Genomic DNA, 15,992 nt, shown 5'->3' with positions numbered 1-15,992 from the left:
CATCGAATAGATATGTGAAAAACACCTTGAGGATTGATTCTAAACAACGTTTGCCATGTTTCTGTCGATATTATGGAGCTAATTTGGAAAGGCATTTCTTTTTTCTTAGCCAAACGTGATGAACAAAACGGAGCTATTTCTCTTACACAAATAATATTTTTGGAAAAAATGAACATTTGCCATCTAACTGAGAGTCTCGTCATTGAAAACATCTGAAGTTCTTCAAAGGTAAATGATTTTATTTGAATGCTTTTCTTGTTTTTGTGAAAATGTTGCCTGCTGAATGCTAGGCTTAATGCTATGCTAGGCTATCAATACTCTTACACAAATGTTGCCTGCTGAATGCTAGGCTTAATGCTATGCTAGGCTATCAATACTCTTACACAAATGCTGCCTGCTGAATGCTAGGCTTAATGCTATGCTAGCTATCAATACTCTTACACAAATGCTTGTGTAGCTTTGGTTAAAGCATATTTTGAAAATCTGAGATAAACAGTGTTGTTAACAAAAGGCTAAGCTTGTGTTTCAATATATTTATTTCATTTCATTTGCGATTTTCATGAATAGTTAACGTTGCGTTATGGTAATGAGCTTGAGGCTATGATTACGCTCCCGGATACGGGATTGCTCGACGCTAGAGGTTAATAATACCTGTCCCAGTGGAGTAGACTCTGAAGCTCTTGTCCCAGTATATAGTATAGTATATAGTATAGTAATACTATAGTAGTACTGTGGCAGGTACCTGTCCCAGTGGAGTAGACTCTGAAGCTCTTGTCCCAGTATATAGTATAGTATATAGTATAGTAATACTATAGTAGTACTGTGGCAGGTACCTGTCCCAGTGGAGTAGACTCTGAAGCTCTTGTCCCAGTATATAGTATAGTATATAGTATAGTAATACTATAGTAGTACTGTGGCAGGTACCTGTCCCAGTGGAGTAGACTCTGAAGCTCTTGTCCCAGTATATAGTATAGTATATAGTATAGTAATACTATAGTAGTACTGTGGCAGGTACCTGTCCCAGTGGAGTAGACTCTGAAGCTCTTGTCCCAGTATATAGTATAGTATATAGCATAGTAATGCTATAGTAGTACTGTGGCAGGTACCTGTCCCAGTGGAGTAGACTCTGAAGCTCTTGTCCCAGTATATAGTATAGTATATAGTATAGTAGTACCTGCTATTTCTCTTACACAAATAATATTTTTGGAAAAAATGAACATTTGCCATCTAACTGAGAGTCTCGTCATTGAAAACATCTGAAGTTCTTCAAAGGTAAATGATTTTATTTGAATGCTTTTCTTGTTTTTGTGAAAATGTTGCCTGCTGAATGCTAGGCTTAATGCTATGCTAGGCTATCAATACTCTTACACAAATGCTGCCTGCTGAATGCTAGGCTTAATGCTATGCTAGCTATCAATACTCTTACACAAATGCTTGTGTAGCTTTGGTTAAAGCATATTTTGAAAATCTGAGATAAACAGTGTTGTTAACAAAAGGCTAAGCTTGTGTTTCAATATATTTATTTCATTTCATTTGCGATTTTCATGAATAGTTAACGTTGCGTTATGGTAATGAGCTTGAGGCTATGATTACGCTCCCGGATACGGGATTGCTCGACGCTAGAGGTTAATAATACCTGTCCCAGTGGAGTAGACTCTGAAGCTCTTGTCCCAGTATATAGTATAGTATATAGTATAGTAATACTATAGTAGTACTGTGGCAGGTACCTGTCCCAGTGGAGTAGACTCTGAAGCTCTTGTCCCAGTATATAGTATAGTATATAGTATAGTAATACTATAGTAGTACTGTGGCAGGTACCTGTCCCAGTGGAGTAGACTCTGAAGCTCTTGTCCCAGTATATAGTATAGTATATAGTATAGTAATACTATAGTAGTACTGTGGCAGGTACCTGTCCCAGTGGAGTAGACTCTGAAGCTCTTGTCCCAGTATATAGTATAGTATATAGTATAGTAATACTATAGTAGTACTGTGGCAGGTACCTGTCCCAGTGGAGTAGACTCTGAAGCTCTTGTCCCAGTATATAGTATAGTATATAGCATAGTAATGCTATAGTAGTACTGTGGCAGGTACCTGTCCCAGTGGAGTAGACTCTGAAGCTCTTGTCCCAGTATATAGTATAGTATATAGTATAGTAGTACTATAGTAGTACTGTGGCAGGTACCTGTCCCAGTGGAGTAGACTCTGAAGCTCTTGTCCCAGTATATAGTATAGTATATAGTATAGTAATACTATAGTAGTACTGTGGCAGGTACCTGTCTCGGTAGAGTAGACTCTGAAGCTCTTGTCCCAGTATAGATAGTATATAGTATAGTATATAGTATAATCGTATAGTAGTAGTATAGTAGTACTGTGACAGGTACCTGTCTCGGTAGAGTAGACTCTGAAGCTCTTGTCCCAGAAGCCACAGACCAGGATATAGCGGTTGTCGGCGGTAACCACGAAGCAGTGTGTGTTGATCTGGATGCTCTGGTCCACCAGGTCTGTGATCTGACGCTTACTCACACCTGAGTTGTTGGCTACACACACACGCACGCACACACACACACAAAATAACAATGCTAATAGAAACTATAATGGTATATGATCTGATACCTAACAACCTATGGACTCTAATTTGGGCAAAAAGTGTGACCACCAGAGTATCACATGACCAAGGCAGATGATGTGTTCTGACCTATGAGAGGGTCCATCTCAATGGGCAGGTGATGAGCCTGTTCTAGCGAGTAACCTGGAGCCCCACGGAGACCTGAGAACACACAATGCATGGTTACACCTCTCTCTCTCTCACACACACACACACTCTCCCCCCACTACTCACCGACGGTGTTGTGCCAACGGTTGACAGCGAACAGTCTGCTGCAGGTGACGGTGACAGCAGCAGGGACAGAGAGGTGGGGCAGGGTGTTGGCTGCTACGTGGGTCACAGGGGAGTTGGAGGGGAACTTCAGCACCATGATCACATCCTGCTGCATCTGGTCCTTAAACATCAGAGGACTCTGGGGAAGAAAACACTGATGAGATAGAAGAGAGAGAGAGAGAGAGAGAGAGGGGAGAGAGGGGGAAGAGAGAAAGAAAGAAAGAAAGAAAGAAAGAAAGAAAGAAAGAAAGAAAGAGAGGGAAGAGGGGACAGCAGAGGGAGGAGGAGAGAGGGAAGAGGAGGGAGGGAAGAGGAGAGAGGGAGGAGAGAGGAATTAGGAGAGAGGGATGACGGGAGAGGAAGGAGGGGAGATGGATGAGGAGAGAGGGAGGATGAGATGGAGGAAGAGAGGGATTAGGAGAGGGAGGAGGGGAGATGGAGAAAGAGAGAGAGATGAGGAGAGGGATTAGGAGAGAGGAAGGAGGAGAGAGAGAGGAGGGGAGTGGAAGGAGGGGAGATGGATGAGGAGAGAGGGAGGACAGAAGGGGGAGAGGGAGGAAGAGAGGGATTAGGAGAGAGGGAGGAGGGGAGATGGAGAAGGAGAGAGGGATGAGGAGAGGGATGATGAGAGAGTGATTAGGAAAGAGGAAGGAGGGGAGAGGGAGGAGGAGAGAGGGAGGAGGAGAGAGGGAGGAAGAGAGAGGGAGGAGGAGAAAGGGATTAGGAGAGAGGGAGGAGGTGAGAGGGAATAGGAGAGGGTTTAGGAGAGAGGGAGGAGGGGAGGGGGAGAGAGGGAGGAGGTGAGAGGGAATAGGAGAGAGGGAGGAGAGAAGGAGGAGAGGGAGGGGGAGAAAGGGATTAGGAGAAAGGGAGGAGGAGAGAAAGATGGGTAGAGGTATGGGAGAAAGTGATGGAAAGAGGATTGAGAGGTGGGATGGGAAAAGGGGTGGGAAGAGGTGTATTAGTGAGGGAGAACAGGATAGAAGCAGGAACACACACTGAGGAACAGAGGGTGACTTCAGACCCAGAAGAAAGGAGGGTTGGTAGGTTCTAAAATAACTTTCCCAACAATCTCTGGTTGGCCACAAATCCTGGTTTTTATGCTTATTCTAGGAATAATCCAACCAGGGTTTCTGAGGATTTCTGAAAAATAAAAGGAACTGTAGGGACATTTTATGGAATTCCGCAAACTTAAGGGTTGGTATTGATTGGTTAGTTTTGATTGGTTGTGCAGGTGTTGGTTGGAATGGCAGATGTTGGTTGGAAGGGTAGATGTTGGTTGGTTGGAAGGGTTGTTATTGGTTGGAAGGGTAGATGTTGGTTGGTTGGAAGGGTTGTTATTGGTTGGAAGGGTTGTTAATGGTTGGAACGGTTGTTATTGGTTGGAAGGGTCGTTATTGGTTGGAAGGGCAGATATTGGTTGGAAGGGTTGTTATTGGTTGGAAGGGTAGATGTTGGTTGGAAGGGCAGATATTGGTTGGTTGGAAGGGCAGATATTGGTTGGAAGGGTTGTTATTGGTTGGAAGGGTTGTTATTGGTTGGAAGGGTTGTTATTGGTTGGAAGGGTTGTTATTGTTTGGAAGGGTTGTTATTGGTTGGAAGGGCAGATATTGGTTGGTTGGAAGGGCAGATATTGGTTGGAAGGGCAGATATTGGTTGGAATGGCAGATGTTGGTTGGATGGGCAGATATTGGTTGGAAGGGCAGATATTGGTTGGAAGGGTAGATGTTGGTTGGAAGGGCAGATATTGGTTGGAAGGGCAGATATTGGTTGGAAGGGCAGATATTGGTTGGAAGGGCAGATATTGGTTGGAAGGGTAGATTTTGGTTGGTTGGAAGGGCAGATATTGGTTGGTTGGAAGGGCAGATATTGGTTGGTTGGAAGGGCAGATATTGGTTGGAAGGGCAGATGATGGTTGGTTGGAAGGGCAGATATTGGTTGGTTGGAAGGGCAGATATTGGTTGGAAGGGCAGATGATGGTTGGTTGGAAGGGCAGATATTGGTTGGATGGATGGATGGTTGTATGTTTGGCAGGTATTGGTTGGTATTGGGTGGTTGGTTAGAAGGGCAAATATTGGCTGGTTAGGCAGGTATTAGGAACAAGGGTGGAGTTGGGTCTCTCTCTCTATGACGCTATGGGGCACGAGGACCTGGGGCAGCCCCAGAGCAGACAGGGTCCTGGGAGGGTAGAGGACAGTAGAAATACTCAAAAGGCAACCAGTAGCCTATGTAACCTGGGTTGTAATTCATTAGGGCACACAGCAAAACATTTTGAAATATTTTTCAACAAAGGATAAAAAACAGCAGTTTTTCATAGACAGGACCAGACAGTCCCCCGCTGTTTTAGTGTGTTTTCTGACCCAGCCAGTTGGGTTGTGATTAACTGACCCCAGGCCCGTGGGGGTCCGTCTAAGAGGCTGCAAATAAATAAATAAATAAAGGAAATATATACCGTATATATTATTCACAGAATATATACAGTACCAGTCAAAGTTTGGACACACCTAATCTTTCAAGGGTTTTTCTTGTTTATTTTTTAAACTATTTTCTACATTTTAGAATAATAGTGAAGACATAAAAACGATGAAATAACACATATGGAATCATGTAGTAATGAAACAAGTTTTAAACAAATCAAAGTAGCCACCCTTTGCCTTGATGACAGCTTTGCACACTCATGGCATTCTCTCAACCAGCTTCATGAGGTAGTCACCTGGAATGCATTTCAATTAACAGGTGTGCCTTGTTAAAAGTTAATTTGTGGAATTTATTTCCTTCTTAATGCGTTTGAGCCTATCAGTTGTGTTGTGACAAGGTAGGGGTGGTATACAGAAGATAGCCCTATTTGGTAAAATACCAAGTCCATATTATGGCAAGAACAGCTCAAATAAGCAAAGAGAAATGACAGTCCATCATTACTTTAAGACATGAAAATAAGTAGATTCGGAAAATTTCAAGAATTTTGAAAGTTTCTTCAAGTGCAGTCGCAAAAACGGTCTCTCATGAGGACCGCCAAAGGAAAGGAAGACCCAGAGTTACCTCTGCTGCAGAGGATACGTTCATTAGAGTTACCAGCCTCAGAAATTGCAGCCCAAATAAATGCTTCACAGAGGTCAAGTAACAGACACATATCAACATCAACTTTTCAGATGAGACTGCGTGAATCAGGACTTCATGGTTGAATTGCTGCAAAGAAACCACTACTAAAGGACACCAAGAATAAGAAGAGACTTGCTTAGGCCAAGAAACACAAGCAATGGACATTAGACCGGTGGAAATCTGTCCTTTGGTCTGATGAGTCCAAATATGAGATTTTTGGTTCCAACCGCCGAATGATCTCTCCATGGGGGGTTTGTATCGTTTGATTTACACAACATGCACTTTGAAGATAAAACATATTTTTTATTGTGAAACAAACAAGAAATAACCCCAAAACACAGAAGCTTGAGCGTGCATAACTATTCACCCCCCAAAGTCAATACTTGGTAGAGACTCCTTTTGCAGCATTTACAGCTGCAAGTCTCTTGGGGTATGTCTCTATAAGCTTGGAACATCTAGCCACTGGGATTTTTGCCCATTCTTCAAGGCAAAACTGCTCCAGCTCCTTCAAGATGGATGGGTTCCGCTGGTGTATAGCAATCTTTAAGTCATACCACAGATTCTCAATTGGATTGAGGTCTGAGCTTTGACTAGGGCAATCCAAGATGTTTAAATGTTTCCCCTTAAACCACTCAAGTATGGCTTTAGCAGTATACTTAGGGTCAATGTCCTGCTGGAAAGTGAACCTCCGTCCCAGTCTCAAATCTCTGGAAGACTGAAACAGGTTTCCCTCAAGAATTACCCTGTATTTAGCGCCATCCATCATTCCTTCAATTCTGACCAGTCCCTGCTGATGAAAAACATCCCTACAGTATGATGCTGCCACCACCTTGCTTCACTGTGGGGATGGTGTTCTCAGGGTGATGAGAGGTGTTGGGTTTGAGCAAGACATAGCATTTTCCTTGATGACCAAAAAGCTCAATTTTAGTCTCATCTGATCAGAGTACCTTCTTCCATATGTTTGGGGAGTGTCCCACATGCCTTTTGGTGAACATCAAACATATTTTCTTATTTATTTTATTTAAGCAATGGCTTTTTTCTGGCCACTCTTCCGTAAAGCCCAGCTCTGTAGAGTGTACGGCTTAAGGTGGTCCTATGGACAGATACTCCAATCTCCGCTGTGGAGCTTTGCAGCTCCTTCAGGGTTATCTTTGGTCTCTTTGTTGCCTCTCTGATTAATGCCCTCCTTGCCTGGTCTGTGAGTTTTGGTGGCAGCCCTCTCTTGGCAGGTTTGTTGTGGTGCCATATTCTTTCCAATTTTTATTTAACGGTGCTCCATGGGATGTCAAAAGTTTCTGATATTTTTTTATAACCCAGCCCTGATCTGTACTTCGTTTGGAGAGCTCCTTGGTCTTCATGGTGCCGCTTGCTTGGTGGTGCCCCTTGCTTAATGGTGTTGCAGACTCTGGGGCCTTTCAGAACAGGTGCATATATACTGAGGTCATGTGACACTTAGATTGCACACAGGTGGACTTTAGTTAACTAATTATGTGACTTCTGAAGGTAATTGGTGGCACCAGATCTTATTTAGGGGCTTCATAGTAAAGCGGGTGACGCACCACTTTTCTTTTTACATTTTTTGAAACAAGTCATTTTTTTCATTTCACTTCACCAATTTGGACTATTTTGTCCATTACATGAACTCCAAAAAAATATATATTTTAATTATACAACAAAATAGGAAAACCACCAAGGGAGATAAATACTTTTGCAAGGCAGTGTAACTGCTAAAATAAACAAAACACCAATATAGTGTCTTACAGGGTGTTGGCCACGACCTGCCAGAACAGCTTCAATGTTCCTTGGCATAGATTCTACTAGTGGACCCAAACCATGCCAACATTTATATCCCTCATTTACTCAGGTGTTTCCTTTATTTTGGCAGTTACCGGTTGCAAATAGAAGGGAAGGCCGCAATTGGTCCAGCATGCATGTCAAATATACAGATAGTTGCTTTGTGGCCATAGACATATAGTCCATAGAAGTGTTTTGGAATCTCTTACCCTGCCAATTTGACTATTAAACTCACTTGCAATGGTTGCCAGACCTAACTTGAATTGGAACGGTATCTATGAATTATATTTCTATGGTTGGTTGCGGCTGTCAAAATTCAATCGCGGAAAACGTCTTAATGTCTTAATCCGGCCCTGAGTGTGTGTGAGTGTGTGTGAGTTTGTGTGAGTTCTCACCAGGTGCATGGCAGAGGAGCGAGGGGGGTGGGGCTCGATCAGCAGCTGGGATGGAGTCTGACCACATGCCTGGATCTGGGTCTCCATCAACTAGGGGGCAGAGAGAGGGGGGAGAAGGAGGGGGGAGAGAGAGAGAGGGGGTAGAGAGAGAGAGGTAAAAGCATAATCAGTAATATTACATTAGGTTACTGTAATTAAATAAACAGATTATATTTCTACGGCTGGAATATTACAATTTAATAAATAACACTACAAAAAAGGACGGGTTAAAAAACAACTCAATGTTGGTTATCACTGGTTAAATATTGGACAGAACTGGGTTATTAAGTAACCCAGTAACCACCGGTTAAATATTGGACAGAACTGGGTTATTAAGTAACCCAGTAACCACCGGTTAAATATTGGACAGAACTGGGTTATTAAGTAACCCAGTAACCACCGGTTAAATATTGGACAGAACTGGGTTATTAAGTAACCCAGTAACCACCGGTTAAATATTGGACAGAACTGTTTTATTAAGTAACCCAGTAACCACCGGTTAAATATTGGACAGAACTGGATATTAAGTAACCCAGTAACCACCGGTTAAATATTGGACAGAACTGGGTTATTAAGTAACCCAGTAACCACCGGTTAAATATTGGACAGAACTGGGTTATTAAGTAACCCAGTAACCACCGGTTAAATATTGGACAGAACTGGGTTATTAAGTAACCCAGTAACCACCGGTTAAATATTGGACAGAACTGGGTTATTAAGTAACCCAGTAACCACCGGTTAAATATTGGACAGAACTGGGTTATTAAGTAACCCAGTACCCACCGGTTAAATATTGGACAGAACTGGGTTATTAAGTAACCCAGTAACCACCGGTTAAATATTGGACAGAACTGGGTTATTAAGTAACCCAGTAACCACCGGTTAAATATTGGACAGAACTGGGTTATTAAGTAACCCAGTAACCACCGGTTAAATATTGGACAGAACTGGGTTATTAAGTAACCCAGTAACCACCGGTTAAATATTGGACAGAACTGGGTTATTAAGTAACCCAGTAACCACCGGTTAAATATTGGACAGAACTGGGTTATTAAGTAACCCAGTAACCACCGGTTAAATATTGGACAGAACTGGGTTATTAAGTAACCCAGTAACCACCGGTTAAATATTGGACAGAACTGGGTTATTAAGTAACCCAGTAACCACTGGTTAAATATTGGACAGAACACATGCTGGGTTATGTTGACCCAGCCAGTTGGGTTGTGAATAACCCAATATTTCGGGTTGTTTGGATGATCCAACATGGGTTAATGGAACCATCAGTTGGGTATGTTTTACTGCCCTGGATCTTTTTGAATATATTCCTTAGCTTATTTTCAGGAGGCGTGTCTTATCAGGGGCGTGTCTTATTAGAGGTGTGGCTTATTAGAGGTGTGGCTTATTAGAGGCGTGGCTTTCAGCAAGAGAATACATTTCATTCCTGTTCATTATGTTAAGATTACAAAATGCAAATTCAAATTTCAATATATATATATATTTTTTTACACTTTCTTCTATACTATTAATATTATTGATCACACTTTCTAATGATCTCGCGACCAATACATTTTTATTTGACATTTGACATGTTGTTATACATGATGTTGTGTTATCATAGTACTTCACTTCTCGACCGCTGCCCTGTGACGGTTGTCATGGTGAGTCGTGGCGACAGCCAGGTGACCTACCTCCCGCTGTGCGGAGTCGCTGATGGTATCCAAGGTGACGGAACCCTCATAGGACAGGAAGTGGAAGACGTTAAGAGCTCGTACAGCCTCGGGCCCTCGCTGCTTATATCCAAATATCAGATCTATCCACTGGTGCAGCTGGCACGACACAAACTCACTCTCCAACGCCTAGAGAGAGAGGGAGGAGAGAGGGAAGGAAGGAGGAAGAGAGGGAAGGAAGGAGGAAGGGAAAGAGGAGGGAGAGAGGAATGAAGAGAGGGAAGGAAGGAGGAAGGAAGGAGGGAGAGAGGGAAGGAGGAAGGCAGAGAGGGAAGGAAGGAGGAAGGGAAAGAGGAGGGAGAGAGGAGGGAAGAGAGGGAAGGAAGGAGGAAGGAAGGAGGAAGAGAGGGAAGGAGGAAGGAAGAGAGGGAAGGAAGGAGGGAGAGAGGGAAGGAGGAAGGAAGAGAGGGAAGGAACGAGGGAGGGAAAGAGGAGGGAGAGAGGAGGGAAGAGAGGGAAGGAAGGAGGAAGGGAGTGAGGGAAGGGAGAGAGGGAAGGAAGGAGGGATGGGAGAGAGGGGAGGAAGGAAGGAGGGAGGGAAGGAAGGAGGGAGAGAGGGAAGGAGGAAGGAAGAGAGGGAAGGAAGGAAGGAGGAAGGGAGCGAGGGAAGGGAGAGAGGGAAGGAAGGAGGGGAGGAAGGAAAGGAAGGAAGGAGGGAGGGAAAGAGAAAGGTTATGCTCTAGTCCTGTAGCTGTAGGGCAGTAAGCCTTCCCCAGTGGTGTTGTAGGGGGGTGTATTCATTAAGAAATTAAAACAAGACGGACAAGTTCAGTTAATACACAACCCCTCAATCCTATTTCAACCCTTTTTCCTTCATTTGCCTGATAAATGTGGACGACCGACTCGATGTAGCAATGTTTCAAATGGTGTTTTTTTTTTACCTTGGATAAAAGTAGAGACTCGGAGCTATTACAGCCTATATTATACAGTTGAGGAACAAAAAGTAATTCTGCATTGAAAGTTGATGAACTTCTAACCCCACTTTTGAGAAAATGGTCCTTGAATGTTTTGGTACACCTACTGGAGAGCTCTTCCTTGTCTACACCCCCATTCAGCATCATTCACACCGTCTACAGCTTTAGCCCCACCCATCTCTTTAAGGATTCACATGTGAGGGCATATGTTAAACAACCAAAGATTTCAAGACTAAAGGCTGGTTTATACTACGGGTGTGTTTAATCTGGAGTGCCAGAGTGTGTTCAGAGTGCGCTCTGGGCGTTCGTAAAGTCAGAGCGTTTCGGTCTCGGAGCGTAGGGTTGATCTGAGCGTTCTGTCCTAACAACAGTAGTCAAGCACCCACGTTAACTAGCTTGCTAGGTATGTCCAGACACAAATGAGAGAACAGCTCACTCTGACCATTTTACTGACCCTAGCAGAGCTGGTAAATCTGTTTTCCTGTTATCCAGAGCGTTGGTGACTGCAACTGTGCTGCTTGCAACAGTTTAATTCCTGTTAATATCCTTCCTGTTTGGCCCTATCCGGGGGTGTCCTCGGATGGGGCCACAGTGTCTCCTGACCCCTCCTGTCTCAGCCTCCAGTATTTATGCTGCAGTAGTTTATGTGTCGGGGGGCTGGGGTCAGTTTGTTATATCTGGAGTACTTCTCCTGTCCTATTCGGTGTCCTGTGTGAATCTAAGTGTGCGTTCTCTAATTCTCTCCTTCTCTCTTTCATTCTCTCTCTCGGAGGACCTGAGCCCTAGGACCATGCCCCAGGACTACCTGACATGATGACTCCTTGCTGTCCCCAGTCCACCTGGCAATGCTGCTGTTCCAGTTTCAACTGACCTGAGCCCTAGGACCATGCCCCAGGACTACCTGACATGATGACTCCTTGCTGTCCCCAGTCCACCTGGCCATGCTGCTGCTCCAGTTTCAACTTCCACCTGACTGTGCTGCTGCTCCAGTTTCAACTGTTCTGCCTTATTATTATTCGACCATGCTGGTCATTTATGAACATTTGAACATCTTGGCCATGTTCTGTTATAATCTCCACCCGGCACAGCCAGAAGAGGACTGGCCACCCCACATAGCCTGGTTCCTCTCTAGGTTTCTTCCTAGGTATTGGCCTTTCTAGGGAGTTTTTCCTAGCCACCGTGCTTCTACACCTGCATTGCTTGCTGTTTGGGGTTTTAGGCTGGGTTTCTGTACAGCACTTTGAGATATCAGCTGATGTACGAAGGGCTATATAAATAAATTTGATTTGATTTGATTTAATTCGGCTTTTTTTGCCAACGTTTACTGACACAGGCCGTAAATGTGTCAATTATTCTGTGCTCCGGCACACTCAGACGAGAGTGTCTTTAACTTCTCTAGGATAGGGGGCAGCATTTGGAATTTTGGATGGAGATGGACAATTCTACAAAAGAAATTAACTTTTCACCAGCGATCAAGACGACACACTGAGCGTAAATATATATATTGATTGCAATTATTCCTGAATGAGTGAGCGTTCATGTGTAAAGGATTAGCATTTCAATTGTTATAATTATCACTCGTCGACCCCCACTTCCCCTTTTGTCTAACAAGCCGCCATGCCGGTTCAGCCCACTAGGGGCACATTCTCCTATCATTACATTTCATCCACATTTACCTTGTTTGTTTGTTTGTTTATGCATTTCTGTGAATAACTTAGTTAGTAATAAATAAATGATTTAAGACAATTGATGTATGGATGACTCATAGTGAAGACTGGGGTCGTGCAGATAACCAACAATTTACGACGTTTGGAATGAGACTAACGTGAGGTAAAGTAAATAATTCATTAATTAGAAGACTAATTGATCAGATAAAATATCTGAAAAGTTATTTTAGGAAATTATAACTTTGTAATCTGAATATTTTTCCTTGGTGCCCCGACTTCCTAGTAATTATGGCTACATGAATAATCAGTCTAATCTTGTAATACTAATTACAGAGAATCTTTGATAAAAAACTATCAGTCTTCAGTTAATGATAGTAAAGACACGACCTCTTGATCCTATGGCTGAATACTGCCCCCTTTGGAGGAAGTGCGTGCCCATAGTAAACTGAAATAAATGTGTGGTGTGTTTTCGCCGTAAAACATTTTAGAAATATGACTTGCTGGGTAGATGAACAAGGTGTTTATCTTTCATTTGAGCTATTGGACTTGTTAATGTGTGGAGGTTAAATATTTCTAAGAATATTTTTTCTCATTTTGCGTTATGGTAATGAGCTGAGCCTGTAGTCACGCTCCCGGATCCGGTATCGGTAGGATCAAGAGGTTAATGATAGTAAAGACATGACATAGCTAACAGTACACTTTAACCTGAAATGAAAACGACTTTCAGACAAAATTAGAAACGAGTAATATCTGAAAATGTTGCTAGCTAGACTCTCTTACCTGTATACATGGATGAACGCCTCTCTGTCACGGTTGCCATGGTTGCCCTTAGTTTGAAGATGTAATCCGGAGACAGGTGTTTTATACAACAGCCTTCTGTGTGTTCTCTTTTTGACTCCATCTGTATATTTGCAATCAAACACCAGAATTTCCTCCATCTCCATCTCACACTAACCACTGATTTCAAAACTCGGTCCTCCAGAAAGTGGAGAGCAACACTGATGTAGTTACGTGATATCTTTTCAAAAAAGCCGTGTTAGACAGGATCATTATACTGACCAGCTCACGTTATAGACAGAAGCCTGCTACGTGGCAGACCAATCTCAACTCATCTCTCGGCATGTCCAGCCCACTCATTATCTCAGCCAATCATGGAAGGTTGCTGCCTTTTTCTGTGGCTAAACCAATTCCTAATTGGCTCCTAATTGAACAGTTTCATTTGTATTTATATACAAGTTTGTTATTAAGGAAATTTACTTTTTTAAATGAAAAAGTTCACATGTCCCAGAAGGCATTTCTGCCCCCAAAAATGAGGTTAACATTCCAACGTCTCTCCTGTGAAGTAGTGATGCATGAATGAAACGAGTCACAAATATGACCCAGCATATGTGTGTGTGTCTGTGTGCGTACATACGTATGTGCATGTGTCCGTGTGTGTGTGTCTGCGTGTGTGTGTCTGTGTGTGTGTGTGGGTCTGTCTGTGTGTGTGTGTCTGTCTGTGTGTGTGTGTCTGTCTGTGTGTGTGTGTGTCTGTCTGTGTGTGTGTGTCTGTCTGTGTGTGTGTGTCTGTCGGTCGGTCTGTCTGTGTGTGTGTGTCTGTCTGTGTGTGTGTGTCTGTCTGTGTGTGTGTGTGTCTGTCTGTGTGTGTCTGTGTGTCTGTGTGTGTGTGTGTGTGTCTGTCTGTCTGTCTGTCTGTCTGTCTGTCTGTCTGTCTGTCTGTCTGTGTGTGTCTGTGTGTGTCTGTGTGTGTGTGTCTCACCATGCGGTTGATGCGTACGAAGTCCTCAGGTTTCTTGGCCCAGGCTGGCAGTTCTATATCAGACACAGGAGTCCCGTCCTCTCTCTGTCCCAGCTCAAAACCACTACTGTTAACAAACATCTCTGGAAGGTAGTAGAACTCTGGGATCAACTCCTGTTGGTCAACACAGTAACACAGGTGAGGATTCATAATGCTTTACTAATGACAATGACAATCAATTAATCAATCATTCAATCACATTTAAACTCCCTCTCTTTCCCTTAAGCACACACACACACACACAACCCCCCCCCCACACACACACACTAACCTTGACATCAGCAGTGTCCCGTTGGCAGTTCCTCCAAGCCCGTGCGATGCCAGAGAAGGCTCTGTCAGGATGGTCAAACTGGTTCTCATTGGCATTCAGGAAGAACGTGGTGAAGGGCTCCTAATGAAGCAGGACACACAAAGGATCTCTACACCACTGATACACAATATCTATCTATCTATCTATCTATCTATCTATCCATCCATCCATCCATCCATCATTCCGGAAGAACATTGTGAAAGGCTCCGAATGAGGAAGGAAACACAAAAAATCTCTACTGAGACACAATGTCAGTGTGTCACTATCCGCAGCGCAGTGTGGTGTTAGCAGTATTTTATTTATTGTTTAACTAAGAAAGTCAGTTAAGAACAAATTCTGGTTAACTGCCTTGTTCAGGGGCAGAACGATACATTTTTACCTTGTCAGCTCGGGGATTCGATCTAGCAACCTTATGGTTACTAGACCAACACTCTAACCACTAGGCTACTTGCCGCCTCTACACTCTACACTCTAACCACTAGGCTACCTGCCTCACCTACACTCTAACCACTAGGCTACTTGCCGCCTCTACACTCTAACCACTAGGCTACCTACCGCCTCTACACTCTAACCGCTAGGCTACCTGCCTCCCCTACACTCTAACCACTAGGCTACCTGCCGCCCCTACACTCTAACCACTAGGCTACCTGCCGCCCCTACACTCTATCCACTAGGCTACCTGCCTCACCTACACTCTAACCACTAGGCTACCTGCCACCCCTACACTCTAACCACTAGGCTACCTGCCCCCCCCCCTACACTCTAACCACTAGGCTACCTGCCGCCCCTACACTCTAACCACTAGGCTACCTGCTGCCCCTACACTCTAACCACTAGGCTACCTGCTGCCCCTACACTCTAACCACTAGGCTACCCTGCAGTAGAGTAAAAGGAAGTGACGTCATTGTGTTCCGTCCTCAGTCATGATCAGAGGTTGGAACCAAAATTATTTTCCATTCACTTTGTTCTAAACGGGTCTCAGGTATGTGTAATTTCAACTGACTTGTCTGGAAGGACCTATATATCTATGGGAACGCGACTGGAGGGAGAGACTGGAGGGAGAGACTGGAGAGAGAGACAGAGAGAGAGACAGAGAGAGAGACAGAGAGAGAGACAGAGAGAGAGACAGAGACAGAGAGAGAGAGAGAGAGAGAGACAGAGAGAGAGAGAGAGAGAGAGAGAGAGACGCGTGTAGCTTGTTGGCCAATCAGAAGTCATCAATGCGGCTATGGTTATAGAGCCTCCATGTGGGGTAAAAGTAAGCAGATTTATAATTAATGGAAGATGCAATTAATATGACAGAATTGAAAAGTTAAAGGAGAAGCTACAACAACCAAGAGACTGCTACTTTATATTCTGAATGGTGCTGTA

The 15,992-nt window shown here is 43.7% G+C and overlaps 1 pseudogene; it reads right to left on the bottom strand.

Moving 5' to 3' along the window:
• LOC109881527 (neurobeachin-like) overlaps positions 1 to 15,992 on the bottom strand; it is a 266,536-nt pseudogene that overhangs the window by 14,979 nt on the left and 235,565 nt on the right.

This window comes from Oncorhynchus kisutch, linkage group LG28 (assembly GCF_002021735.2).
Source record: "Oncorhynchus kisutch isolate 150728-3 linkage group LG28, Okis_V2, whole genome shotgun sequence".
Lineage (NCBI taxonomy): Eukaryota > Metazoa > Chordata > Actinopteri > Salmoniformes > Salmonidae > Oncorhynchus > Oncorhynchus kisutch.
Note: the sequence above shows the minus strand (reverse complement) of the source record. Positions and strands in the feature narration are given on the sequence as shown.